This window comes from Dromaius novaehollandiae, chromosome 1, assembly GCF_036370855.1.
Source record: "Dromaius novaehollandiae isolate bDroNov1 chromosome 1, bDroNov1.hap1, whole genome shotgun sequence".
Taxonomy (NCBI): Eukaryota; Metazoa; Chordata; class Aves; order Casuariiformes; family Dromaiidae; genus Dromaius; species Dromaius novaehollandiae.
In genome coordinates, this window is record NC_088098.1 from 54,163,280 (window position 1) to 54,177,001 (window position 13,722).

Consider the following 13,722-nt stretch of genomic DNA (forward strand, 5'->3'; position numbering starts at 1 on the left):
GGGGCCTGGGGTAGGGAGGCTGCGGGCTATGGTCAGGACCCTGGACAGGGCCAGTCCCCACCACGACCTTGCTCTGCCTTCCTTTGCCTTGCCCTGCCCTGCCTTGCCTTGCCCTGCCCTGCCCTGCCTTGCCTTGCCCTGCCTTGCCCTGCCTTGCTTGCCCTGCCTTGCCCTGCCTTGCCTTGCCCTGCCCTGCCTTGCCTTGCCTTGCCCTGCCCTGCCTTGCCCTGCCTTGCTTGCCCTGCCTTGCCCTGCTTTGCCTTGCCCTGCCCTGCCTTGCCTTGCCTTGCTCTGCTTTTCCGTTCCCCCAGGGTGGAGGGCAGCCTCCTGGTATGTCAGGGTAAAGCCCTACTTTGGCTTTCACCCTGCACCAGCCCTTTTTTGCTCTTGCTTAAGAACAACTGTGCAGTGCTATAGCTCTCTACACAGCTGCTCTGAAGCTGTGGCTTAGATCTGGGTTATTTTTTGCAGATAAATCCTCTTTTCTATCAGATTTGACATCAGGCAGTCCCTCCAGATCCCTCCCCTTTTCCCTCTCTAACTTCCCCTGTCTCTTCCCCGCCCTGTGTTCTCTTTCTCTGCATCTGTGTCGTTCCCTCTATATCCCTCCCTCCCTTTCTCGTTCCCTATAGCCAGATTTCTGTGAATATCATTTCATCTGCCCTCTTTCTCCTGCTCCACATCTCCACATTACTCATCATGTCTCCACTGCCCTCAGATGTATGTATTTTACTGCTTTACTCCCTGTATCCTTTTTTTCACTCCCTCCCATGGTTATTTCTCAGTGGTCATTTACAGGGCTCTGTTTTATTAGAGAGCTGTCTCTGCCCTGGAGTTCTACATGTTGTGATCAGGCTCAAAATATCTAGTGGGTGCTTATCTTTTGGGGCCCAGCTACTGCTGATGGAGCTGGGGATCCTATGCAGCAGACTTAACTGTTTCACACACCGCTCCTTGCCCTCCATATGATCTAATGAGGAACTTCCAGGGTGGTGGAGGCAAACAGCAATCCCAGAGAAGGAATCAAAGATATAGGCAATCTGAAAGAAAGCTGGAGTCACTGACTGATAGATGGATGACCTGGGTAGGCTACTGATAAAAACAGTTCCCACATCACAGAAGAGCTTTGTTATTTGTCTCCCTCACAGTCTGTGCCCACCCAGAACAAGCATAGGAATGGGGGAAAAGGCCATACAGAGACCTGCAGAGAGTGAGAAGCTGGCAGAACTGTAGCCAGGGTTCTTTCCAGGAATTTAGTGCAGATTCCTATCTCCCTTCTCTTCTTATCAGAGTCCAGTTTAGGTAGCACAGGAATCCAGCCTTGACTTCTTCCTGGGAGTTTTGCAAACCCTGAGATGCCCCTGAAGCTTGTCCCTATTACACTGCTGCAGGACACCAGCAATATGCATTGACTTCTTTGGTAGGAGCTGGTACCTAATGGGCTAGAGAATAGGCTGAGAGCATCTGTGCTACTTGGAAATAATCCAGTTTGGGATAACGGGATTTCAATTTCAGCTGCAGAAAAGCATTTTCATTTACAGTAGCCCAGGGAACTCCCAGGCTGACACCCCCTTGATTGGGATTTAGCCAGGGGAGCATGGAGAACAGGACCCATGCCAACACCTTAGGTATCTGGATTTGGGCAGTGAGGATAAAGGAAGGAGGAGTTATTGGCTGCCTTTCACTTGTTTTGGTGCCTTTAAAAATCGATCCCTTGTGGTACTGACAGGTTCATCCACAGGTAAACAAACTGCAGAGTTTGGGGACTGAGTAAATGGGTCTGGAGAAATAGCAGTTGCATTCCAGCTTGCTTGCTCACCAAGTGGCACCACAGCATCCAGAATAGCTCACAGACTGTTTGGAAGAGGCGATGGGTTTTCTATCAAGCTGGAGTTGTCTTCCGTAATGTGACATTTATATATGTAGCAGACAAAGTTTTTCTGGCCTTTAATTCTTCCAGCCCTTTAGGTTAATAGGAGCAGAGGCTGGCTCCACACTGTCTGTGGCTCGCTATTTAGATGGCTGTGGAAAGGGGAAGACAGGTCAGTGGTTTCAGCCCATCTTTAATGAAAAGCTGGGGAAAATGAAAGCCCAGTTTTTGCTCCACCCTTAACACTATCATTTTACTTCTTGCATTAATCTAAGGCCAGGGAAGAACAATATCTGCTCCTAGCTCCCTCCCTGGCAAACAGCTGCCATGCATGGCATTTTAAGGCCACAAGCAATTCCAGTGGCTACACCATGTACTGGGCCCATGCTGAAGTCTTTTCTTGAACTGCACATCTAAGCAATTTCAGTGTCTTCTTCTAGTGCAGGGCACAGTGCGGTTCCACTTGCTGAAGCTGCAGAGCACCATTGTTTACTCTGCTAAAAACAAACTCCTTCCCCTACATGTACTTTTTGTTGTTGCTGCTGCGGCTTTGTAATAACTACAAAAGGCAAATCCTGATGGAATTCTCCTCAGGGCTTGGCTGCCTACCCATGATGTGTGGAAGGAACATTCCCTAAAGGCTGCATCCAGGGCTTATCTCAGCTCCTTCAGGTCCCTGGTACTGGCGGTGTCCAGCACCTTGCTGTCTCTCTCCCTCATAGGCCCCTGAAACCTTCAGCACAGCAACCCAGTCTCAAAACCAAGCCACTTCCCTGCATAATTCAGTTTCCATTACCTGTTTCCAATTTACAATTTCTCTGAATGGTAACCAGACCCAGTATTCAGCATTTCTGCAGCACTTGAGCTTGGAAGGAGCTTGAAGGGAGTGCTGCTAATTAGCTCACATCTTGTCTGTCAGGTCAGTGTCATCCCTGCTTGAATGACTTTGATACCAAAGCACAAAGTGGCTAGCTCCACAGAATGGCCTAAACTCCTCAGGTTGTAATATCAGTCTCTCCTTCTCTCCTCTACTGATTTCAATAGAAGATCACCTCTGTAGTTCTGGAGCTGAGAGATAACGTGTCAGGTTTTCTGCCAGTGTAAATCAGCATAGATCCAAAAGGACTTCAGATCCATGCTCTGTGTGCACCATCTAAGGAGATTTCTTAGCATGACTTGGGACTCCACTGTCAGGCCTGAACCTAGGTGTTCTGCCTCCAGGCAGAAAAATCCCTGCCAGTTTCACTATGGCAGATTGGGGTAGCCGAAAGTTAGGGACATATCTGCAGAATCTCCAGGGGAAAACCTGAAGGGAAGAATGAAGGCATGCACATCCCAGAGTGATCACAGGCCTCCCAGACACCCAGAGCAGGTGAATGGCCTGGATGTTTTCCCCCAGGTCTGGAAAGTAAGGGAAGACTTACTCAAAGTGGCAAATCCATGCTCTCCCATCACAGGGTCAGCTATCTAAATGGCACAAAGTCTGCAGGGGGACAGCATGTTCCTCTTCAGCCCCTTTCACCACACCTCTGATTTTCTTGCCTCTTGGAGCAGAGGAGTGGGAGATGGAATTTTCCTCCCACAGCATTGGGACTGTATCCAAAAAGCCCCTGGGAGTCCCTGCCACATCTCTGCAGCAACACTTGCTGAGTGGGAGAGCAATGCCTGCCCCTCACACCCACCCATCCACACGTGCAGAGCCAAACACCAGTTTATCATCATTTTTGTTCCTGCTTCCCCATCAGGCTGGCTCCTTGGGGATTTTGGAGGAAGCACTGACTGGACTCCTGCTGACATGCTGCTTGTGGGCTGGCCTGTATTGTCACTGGAGTGGTGCCGACTATGGTGGGGGCGTCAGGGAATGGCGGGGAAAGCTGAGACCCAACTTTCCAGGGGAGTGTGTGTGAGGCTGGGGGTGCGCAAAACTTGGACAGTCCAAATCGTCCAGAAATGGGGCCAGCAGAGGGCACTCCGATACCACCACTCACCCACCAAACTGAGCCCTTGGGCTAGGGAGCGCGTCCACCCCTAAAGCCCTATAGCCCTTCTCGGCTTTGCCCTGGATGTAGGAGGCAGAGGGATCAAGAGCAGGGTGAGAGCCGGCAGCCCTGCTTGCTTCTCTGCAAGAAGGGGCAGGAGAAAATGGGTGAGGAAAATGAAGAAGAAGATGTCTCAGGAATGTCCCTGCTCCTCACAGCTGGCCCCAGTCAGACCACAGTAGTCCCTCCACTGGGACACTGATGGTGGATACAATGTGGGTAGCCCTGGGTATTCCCCTATGTTATGGGTGCAATGTGGCTCTGGTGCAGGGCAGCTGACGGAGGGCAGTGCCTTTCAGTCCTTGGCAAGACCACAGAATCTCAGGCATAATACATGGGCAACTGCATGTCCATGAGTCCCTGGGGCCCACTGCTGACATTGTCCCTTTCTTCCCCAGCTGTCTATCCTGGCAGTGGCCCTGCTTCACAGACGGACTAGCTCTCAGCTATCCCCACCTTGCAGACAACATGCATGAATGTGTCCAGGGCTGTCTTTCAGGGTGGATGCCGGTTGAGGCTGGTCCCTGGGCAGGTGTGAGGCTCTCCCTTACTGGGGAGTGTAGCAGCCATTTCAGTACTTCTGCCCATGGCAAGAGGTGACTGCGGCAATGGAGAGGGGCCTGGTGGACCTCTGACAGGTTGAGGAGTTCTCGTGAGAAAGGTGAGGGACCCAGCAACAAACTCTTCTGGAGAGGATCTATTTTGGGCAGGCCACAGTGCAGCAAAACCTCTCAGGAAACCTGCTGGCAAACCTTGCAGGAAACCAGGAATTGCTGCTGTAAGCTCTTTCCTATCTCCCTAACACCTGGAAGCTCTTTGTAAACAGCTCAAAGAGTGCTGCACACCGATGTAGCAGGGACCACTTGTGCTGCCTTTGCAGCAAGGCAGGGCAGCACATTGGAGTGCCTGACAGACATCATTCTCTCTTGTCACACTGGGCTGAAACCACAAAATCAGAGGTACCTGAACTGGCCTGCTGTTTCTGTGTGAGGTGTAGGTACCTTCCCCATCATAAAATAGTTTGACAGCTACATGGGAAAGTGGGATTCCCCAGAGGTCTTGGGGAGGGGGTCTCCTGGCTCCTCTAGGGAGGTGTCAGACAGCAGAGCACCTTCCTACACGCTCTAAGAGACTGAGCGCCTTGCAGTTTTGCTGCAATAAATTTGGAGCAGCTATAAATCTGGAGCAGCTGGCTTAAGTTCCTCCAGGGTTCATAAGACAACACATCCAGCCTGACATGTTTTTTTGCCCACTCACTGTGTTTCTAATTGGGATGTTTGTAGTTCTCTTCTTAGGAAATTGCTTCTTAGACTACAGTACCCACAGTCCTTCACTGGCAGCTTAGCATAGCCTGTTTAGGGAAAGTAAAATGCAGACCTCTGAATTGTGTCTTTTCTTATCTGACCCACTCAGGCAGCTGGAGGTCTTTAGTACATCTTGGCCTATCAGCAAATGCACTTCCTTGGTTTATCAGGAAAAGACTAGTGAATTCAGTGGGCAAGAAATGTGGTTATGGTTCCTTGCCCTCTCCCAGAGGCCTTTTCCAGACTTCGGTCCCAGCAAGCAGGGCCTCCTGAGTCTGTTTCTCTTCCATTCCTGCAAAGTCCTGTCCAGAAATGAACCCTGAAGTCCAGTCTGGGAGAGATCACAAGGCAGAAACAACAAGCATAATGAACCGTATTTAAAATGATTTTTTTTCCCTGCCTTTGGAGTTTGGTTAATTTATAATCTATAAAAGTCCCTGCATAATTGTGTCTTGATTAAAATGGTATAATTAGGCGCTCTGGATCTATCTCCCCTTTCCCTAAGATTATTTCTGTCTAATTGCTTTAATCTGTGTTTTCATGCACCCACTAGAAAATCAAAGCATGCTCCCATGAGGATGTGGGTGAGAGTGAATAAAGCTGACGACTCATTAAGTGTGGCGGAGAGAGGAAACTGCATCTAAATCACAACTACATTAACAAGGTAAAATAAAAAATCGAAAAGAATAAATAACTGAGAAAAGATTTAAAAAAACCCAGCAAAACAACCTGACATAGATTTTAATATTAATTAAGAACATATCAAATAGCAAATTGTTTGTCATTAATGCCAACTTCCTCCATTGCTGAATGGAATGAATAAGGTCTGGGAATTTTAATTCCTGAAATCTGGTGGTGTTTTGTCAAGGGGGCAACTTGTGCAGAATACAACCCTGCTAAGGGATAGAGGTAAGTTCCCTGAGTGGGGACTGAAGAACGTGGATAGGAAGGATATCAGTGCAATCCAGCAGCTTAAAAGCAGTGCCAGCATTAGCTTGGATTTGAGTGAGAACTGGATTAGACCCTAAGGAGAGCAACACTTGGACTCCTGCAATAGGAACAGGATGGATGGATGGGTGGATTGTTAGAGAGGCCCGACAAGTCCCTCAGGAGTTCACCAAGTCCGTCCCCTGCACCAAGACCAGAACAACTGCACCTCTGTCTTCCTTCCAGATGACTTTCTGTCTTATTATCAGTGATATTCAGGCTACAAACTGCCACCTTCCCAGCTAGCCTCAGTAACCCCCAAACAGGTCACTGTTATTTCCCTCCAAGTGAGAATTCAGATGTAAACAAGGTATACTTTAAAAGCTTCTGGCTATGTCTGTGATTTGTTAACATCTGTTTTAGTCTCATGAGCACAAGAGAGCCCAAGATAGTGCTGTCCTCTGTTCTCTCTGTCTTGCTGTGGTTCTTACTTTCAGGGGAGACTAACTGTGCTGTTAGTTATTAGCCTGATTCAAGTGCAAATACCCACATCATGCAGTGTAGAGATGCCGCCTTGCACATCTGATGTGATGGAACAACTTTAGCACCAGGCTGTGCACAGCACTGTATATTTTCAGCAGTGCTAAGCAGCCCAGGCAGGTCACTGCATAGATGCAGCTTGTCTGCTCTGGGACCCAGAGCTTTGCATGGCATGGCACAGACATGGTCCATGGCAGGATGGATGGGTCCTGTGATTTCGTCTCAAGTCTCCAGTTACTACATGATTTGCCCTCAACTCACCTATTACTTCTTCATTAATATGGGGTGGCATGAAAGTGTGCATTTACATGTGGTTCTCTAAAGGGGCTCAACCAGCTGTCTTGGCCAAAAACTGATCAGTCTCTGCCTCCTTGTGACCTTTGTACCCATTCCTATATTCCATATTTTCTCTGGTCATGAATATACTGGTTATGGAAAGTGAAGGTGAAAGATGTGTGAATGTGGCAAGGGAAGCCATGAAGAGCCTTGCTTGACTGGTGAATAGGAGCTGTTTTCTCATCAGAAAGCCCATTTTAGCTGCACCCCCTGGATCCCGGCTGCAGGGCAGGCCATGAAACTTGGTCCTCATTAGGGGAACACTTTGCCTCTGCTCTAGCAAGTAGGCATTTCAGTGCAGGGTTGGGGGGCACACGTGCTATGCTGGGTCACTGCCTGACAACAGCTCCTGGTCTCCAGGCTTCCCCTGTTAGCATCCCTTGAGGCCTGGGCATGGAGGAAGGATTGATGTTCACATCAGCATGGCAGCTGACAGGATAATACTGCAAAGGAAGGAGGTTCAGCTGCTTGCAACCCAGGAGTTCAAGAGCCTAGTCTAATTAAGTGGAGACCACTATTAAATTACCAGCTCTCTTTTAACATACCATTTTAAGTGGTATGGTATATTTATAGTAGGTAAATTAGGGAGAGTTTGTCTGGAGATTTTGCTTCTGTATAGGGGAGAGATGTATAATGTCAAGACACCTGCTCTGAATTATTTCTCATCCCCAGCCAGGAAAACATTGTGCACATGTTTCAAGACACTGAAATCTGACCCCTACTAGCATCTTCCTGTGCCTATGGAGGGGATATCTGGGATATCTGGGGGGCATATGTTTTTTTCTACTGCCCAAAGCCAGCAGCACAGCCGTTTTCTTTTGGGATCAACCTTTTCTTAAAGCAAGTGTATCTTGTGCAAGTATCTCAGGTCAGTCCATAGCCTTGAAAGGGCAAGACGAGGGGCTGGGTTGCTGTGGTCACAAATTGACGTCCAGTTTGCTGTTGAATTTTGACGGGAGCTGGATGGATCTGTCCCTGGTGGTTAGAGAATGAGTAGACTCTTGGCCCCACAACCTGGCATATGTTGCTGGTTGATGGAGTCCCCCCAGTTTCTCTTCCCCTTATTACTGTCTCTGGCAGCCTGCAGGCCTCCCTGTTATTGTCCCTGTAATTCCATCTCTGGGGGAGTTCCTGTGCAGCTGGATCTGTGTCAGATGATCCCCTAGGCTTGCAGGAGGGAAGTGGTGGGAAATGCTCGTTAGGAACTGTTTCCATGCATAACAACAGTAATAATCCTTAGCCCTTTATCTAAAGCTTTTATGAATGTTAATTCATTAACCTCTCACAATCATCCTCCAAGGTAAGGATTATTATCCAGAGGATTGGACAGATGGGGGAAGCTGAGACACAAAGTGCCCGGCCTCAGGCTGCGGGTGGGACAAGGTGTTCGGAGTGCCATCAGTCCTCTGATGCTCCTAAAGCTTGTCTCTCCTCTCCCAAAGAGAGGGGGACTAGCTTCTTTGAGACCTCCAGGCTGTTACAGGCACAAACCTTTATGGCAATGTTTACTATTCATCTCTGGATCCAAAAGAACCTTTTGCAACAGTTTGAAGTACTGAGCCTTGTTCTTCTTCCCCCTGCCCCCCTCCCCCTACCATGGGAGGGCTTAGCCAGTACTGCATAGAGGCCATGGTACTGCCATTTTTTCAGGTGTCTAGGCCCACATTGTGGTTCTATGTCTGTCAGGCCACTATCCAGAATATTGCTTGAAAGCAGAGAGAAAAAAGGAAGGAGAGAGAGACATGGAGAAAGGGAACAAAGCAGAAGGCCTAGAAATGAGATACCTTTTTGTATTCTTTTCCCCTCCTCATCTCTCTTCCAGTTGGGGTTTCTTCTCCTCTTAACGTTGTGTCCCATTCCTGATGTGAAAGATTAAAAACCAAGGGATTAAAAGATTGCACAAAGTGGATGAGACAGACTTTGCTGCCTTAGTCCCTCTTACCAGGAGAGACCTCTGGGAAACCTGTCTCTTCTGCTCTCCCAACGTTCCATCCCTCCCTTACCCCTCCCATTCCTTGATCTTTGGAGATAAAAGGCCCTTGCCTTTTGATGGTGTGAGCCATCCTGGACATCTTCAAGACCACTGGCTGATCCTTGTTCAGGGGCAGACGGGCAGAGAAAGGATGTGTGTGTGGGACTGGGGAAGCCACTAACATGATGTCTTAGCTGTGCCTCTTCAGTAACTCTAGCACCTCTCTTTTCTGAGATACCCTCTTCCTCCACCTGGCAGTCTACCTTGATGGAAAGCTTTGTGACAAAGCTCAGAGGTATCCTGTGCCAATTGCAATGAATTTACAACCCATGGCAACATGAAGCCCCCCTTGGAAGGTGAGCAGGTGGAAAGAAGGCTGGAGCAGAACAAACAGGGTGGCAGTTTCCCTTGGCTCTTTCTCCTCTTGCAGGACAGGTGTGTGTTCCTGCCACCACAGCTGAGGCCTCCTCCACCCCCTGAGTAGATCTTCAGCTCTGACAAATGCGTTTCTCAGCAGCATGTCTGATAGAACAGAGATTTGCTCTGGTTCACCCCCCAGGTGATGGGGGTGTGGAGGGGAACATGTTTAATGCACTCTGGGTTGGTTCCACTCACATGTCTCTTCCATGGGACACCAATTGCTCCAGCCTGGCTACTGCTAATGGGGTCTTTTGAGGGCTTGAATTGCTACACTGTGGTTCCAGACCTGGACTGAAAAAACTAAGCCTTTCTGATCTTCTGAAATTTGAAGAGGATTTCACTGTGCCCTCCTCGCTTGACTTTGCTATCATTTCTCATCTTGATGGCACAATAATAAACAGAATCAGGACTGAGCCTGGCTCCACCTTGACAATGTCCATTTGTAATGTATCCTGACTAGGCTAGGGAAGAAGGTTGATTCCATGGTTGGAGATCCTACCTTGTCCCAGGAGGCCCTGCTACCTGTGAAACACTCAGAGACCTCTCATTCTGACAGTGATAGCAGTGTGCAGCCCCTGCCCTCTCCTCTAGGTCCACAGGTGTTAGGGGACAGCCTGGAAGTGCTTACTCCCTGGAGACTCTGAGCTGGTTAATGTCCAGTGCACTCATAGCATGCCACTGTAACGAAAATGGGCCCCCTTCCTTTCAGCAAAGAATGAGGTATCAGCGTAACAGTGTGAGAATCGTTCATGTGACGTAGCACCTACACAGTGCTTCCTATCTCCTACAGACATTGCATGCAGCTACTGATGTAAAAGAAGCCTCCTATCTTTCTTCCTGACACCTGTCAGTCCTCAGAAAACAATCCCTTCTCTCCCTCCTCCTGGAGTCCTGAAGCCAAGCTAGGAGGCTGGGAGCACACGAGCAGGAAAGGAAATCTGCCAACTTTATGTTTCTCCCTCTCCCTCTCTCTTTAGCTGCTGATGAGGGAAGTTGCAGGAAAATAATGAAATAAAAGCCAAGGCCCAGAGAAAGCTGATTCATCCACAGCCCAGGGCCAGCAGCTGGCTCCCAGCAGAGCTGTAAAATCAATCTGTCACCGCTCACCGCAGTATAGATCAGTGAAGAGATTCTGACTGCAGCGAGGGCAGAGCCCAGCCTCCTCCAGGGGCCCTCTTTTCCCAGCCATGGGACCCAGTTATACTCCTGGAGCAGACAGACAGACAGACAAGGGAAGAGAGAGAGAGAGAGAGAAGGAGAGATCAGCTGGCTCTGCGAGCTGGAAACCCTCCCAGTGAGACTTCTTTCCCCGGCAGCACTCAGCACGCACCAAAGGCGGCAAACCCAAACTGTGTGGTTGCATTCCCTGCTTGCCTTTTCGCTCCTCGTGCAGGCACCTGGCACAAGGACCAGGTGATGGGGGAAAGGAGGGGAAGTGGATGTCTTCCTCCTGCCCCTAGCTGCCAGCAGTACTATTCACATTGAACGTTAGTTCCTGCATTCCCCGGTCTAGGAGCAGAGGGTTAAAAATCAGTTTTACTGTCACCTTTGTGAATCCCATATTCTAGGCTATCCTGGGGCTTAACAACTCCTTGGCATATGTTGGAATAATGCTAGGGAATTGCTCTAATAAGGACAATTCCCTTGTTCACCCCTGACAGCATCTCCAATCTTAGAGGATGTAGCAGCCTAATGGATGAGCATTAGAGGGTGAGCAGATCCATGTAAACCAAGGTGATTACTGGGGCCATTTCCATTTATTTTTAAGGGAGCTGAGGCAGGCTGAAGAGTGGTGGTCTTAGAGACATTGGCAGGGTAGAGTTAGAAGCTGATTATTTTTCTATAGCACTGGACAGAGAGGGTGAAGTGTCTCTGCAGCGGACTTAGGCAAAAATGCCTGTGATGTCCCTTTGAGGATTTTCTCTTGGTGAAGCTATTTTTGTTTTCTTTGTAAATAAGAAACAACTGAGTCTTTTCAGGGCTTTTAGCAAGGCCAGAGCCTCTGAAAAATAAACACGGAGGTGAGCTTTTGTACCCTGTAGATGGTTATCTGCAATGAGATGAACAGGCATCCAGGGACCGTTTTTGAATCAGATCAAGGACCCAATTCTCCCACACCACTGTGGATGTGGTGCTTGCTTTTGCTTGCCTCCTGGAGTTGTTCTGTTCTGCCCAATTAAGAGCTATTCCTGGGTCAGCAGGAGTGTGAGCGAGTACCATTTGATCCCTGTGGGACACGGCAGCACAAGGATCCTGCCCTAGCACTACTGAGTACAGAACGTATCTGTGCCAGCAGGAGAGCCTGGGAGAGACCATCCCAAATGGCCTGCGAGATTAACCTGAAGGAACTCAATCAGGAACAAATCCTGCTCTGATTTGGGGTTGGGAACCTTTTCTCCCACTTCAGCGCCCTGAAAGATTAGATTGTGTCTGTTCTTAGAGGAGGTACAAAAAGATAGAAGCAAGTCTTCTTTCCTCTAATTTTTAACTTTAAAAGATCTTGAAGAGAAAAAAAAAAATCACAGTCATAACCCCAAGAAATGTTGAAGACAAGAAAACTAGAGCTGATGGTTGCCATGGGAAGCTCCCTTCTCTCATCCCTGGAGGAGTGAGTGGGTTTGACATTTAACCCACGGGGAACAGACATCTACTGGTGGTCCAGGAAGCATCCAGAAGTAGTGTCCTCAGAGCTGCTCACCCTATTGTCTCTCTAAAGAGTGTGTCTTTGTGTGTGCTTTGGGTTTGTAGGTGATGGGTAAAGGAGCATACAACAGGCTTCCTATGAGACCTTTTCCACAGGGCAGATGCACTTTTGTGTTTGTATCTAGCAAACCAAAGGGTTTTTTCTTGCCATCCAGGCAGTGTGTGAGGCCTAGGGCTAGCTTTGCTACAACTTTGGGATCTGATTTTGAGGAATCTGGCTGGCTCCTTTGCATTTGCTACCTGTGTTTGTGAGGGAGACAACTCATTTCTGCAGGGCTATTTGCCTGCATGTACAGTGTTTGTGGGACTGATGACATTTCTCTGAGACTGTTGTAGGCATGTGAGAGGGCTAGGGGTAGTCCCCTACTTGCTGAGTTTGGATTTGTGTGAGGTTATTTCACTCCCAACAGTTAGAAAAATGTGCAGGGGCTCAAAGGAATTCAACCTCCATAGGTCTGTGTATGTGAGATAGATGGGGTAATTACATTGTTTTTGTATTTCTACAACACCTAGCAGGATGGGGAGATGGTCCACAGCTGAGATTCTTTAGATGCAACTCCAAATCACAATATTATGTATTTAATAATACTGTTGCTTGTAATGAGGTGTGTGTGGCAGGGTAATTTCTCCACAGCTCTTTCCCTGCATGAAGAAAGTCACTAGTTTCCTATCAGTGGTTGCATGCACGTGTGTGTCTGTGCAGGTGTGAGTGCTGTGTGCAGCAGATAGGTGTCTATTTTCCCAGAAGCTGTTGCGTGTTTGCATTTATGCTTACGGATGTCTTCACCCAGCTGTTGTGTGTGTGTATGTCTGTGGGAGAAAGCGACGCAGATGGCATATGTTTAGCTGCATGTGAAGGTTTCAGAGCATCTCCATTTGTTGCTGCAACCTCTGTGTGAGTTTGTGTGAAGGACACGGTCAACTGGCACAGTAACATGTGGGTGTGAATTGGTCATGAGTAAATGTAGGTGTTGGGGCAGGTTTCTAACATCAGAGCAGCCAGGGGCCAGAAGAGTCTCTATGCGGGGAGCAAATAGCCTCACAGTGGTAGGATGGACCTTGAGACATTTCTGAGCAAGATTATATGATGTGGTTGCCTGGAATAGCAGGAGACTGGATTGCACATACCAGGAAGCCAGTTCACATCCAATGTCCTATGTTCCTAAGTTTCTTTGCAGCTGTTGCATGTCTGCGCGTGTCTGAGTGAGACAGACAGTCCCTCTCCAGCTGAGGTGAGTGTGAGGAATACGTAGCATCCCTCCGGTTGTGGTATGTGTGTGTGCATGCCTGTGCAGGAGGTTAAAGCCAGAGATTATTTATGTCTAGCTGTCATGTATGTTTGTGTTCTTTGTGACTGGGCTGGGTAATTCCTTGGGAGTCACCCTGTATCTGGAAAGCTGGTTTCCTAGCAGATATTGCCTGTGTGCGTGTTTGGGTGCTGAGCTGTGGCTGAGTCCCCAGCAGCTGATGCACATGTATGTTTGTTTCTGTCTGCGGGCGAGACCTCCATCAGTGATGACACATGTGTGATTGGGTGTAGGGAGATGGATTGGTTATGGGTGATATTTTAGGAGCTGTTGCATTTCTGTGTGTGCTGATTTGAAGAGGTGT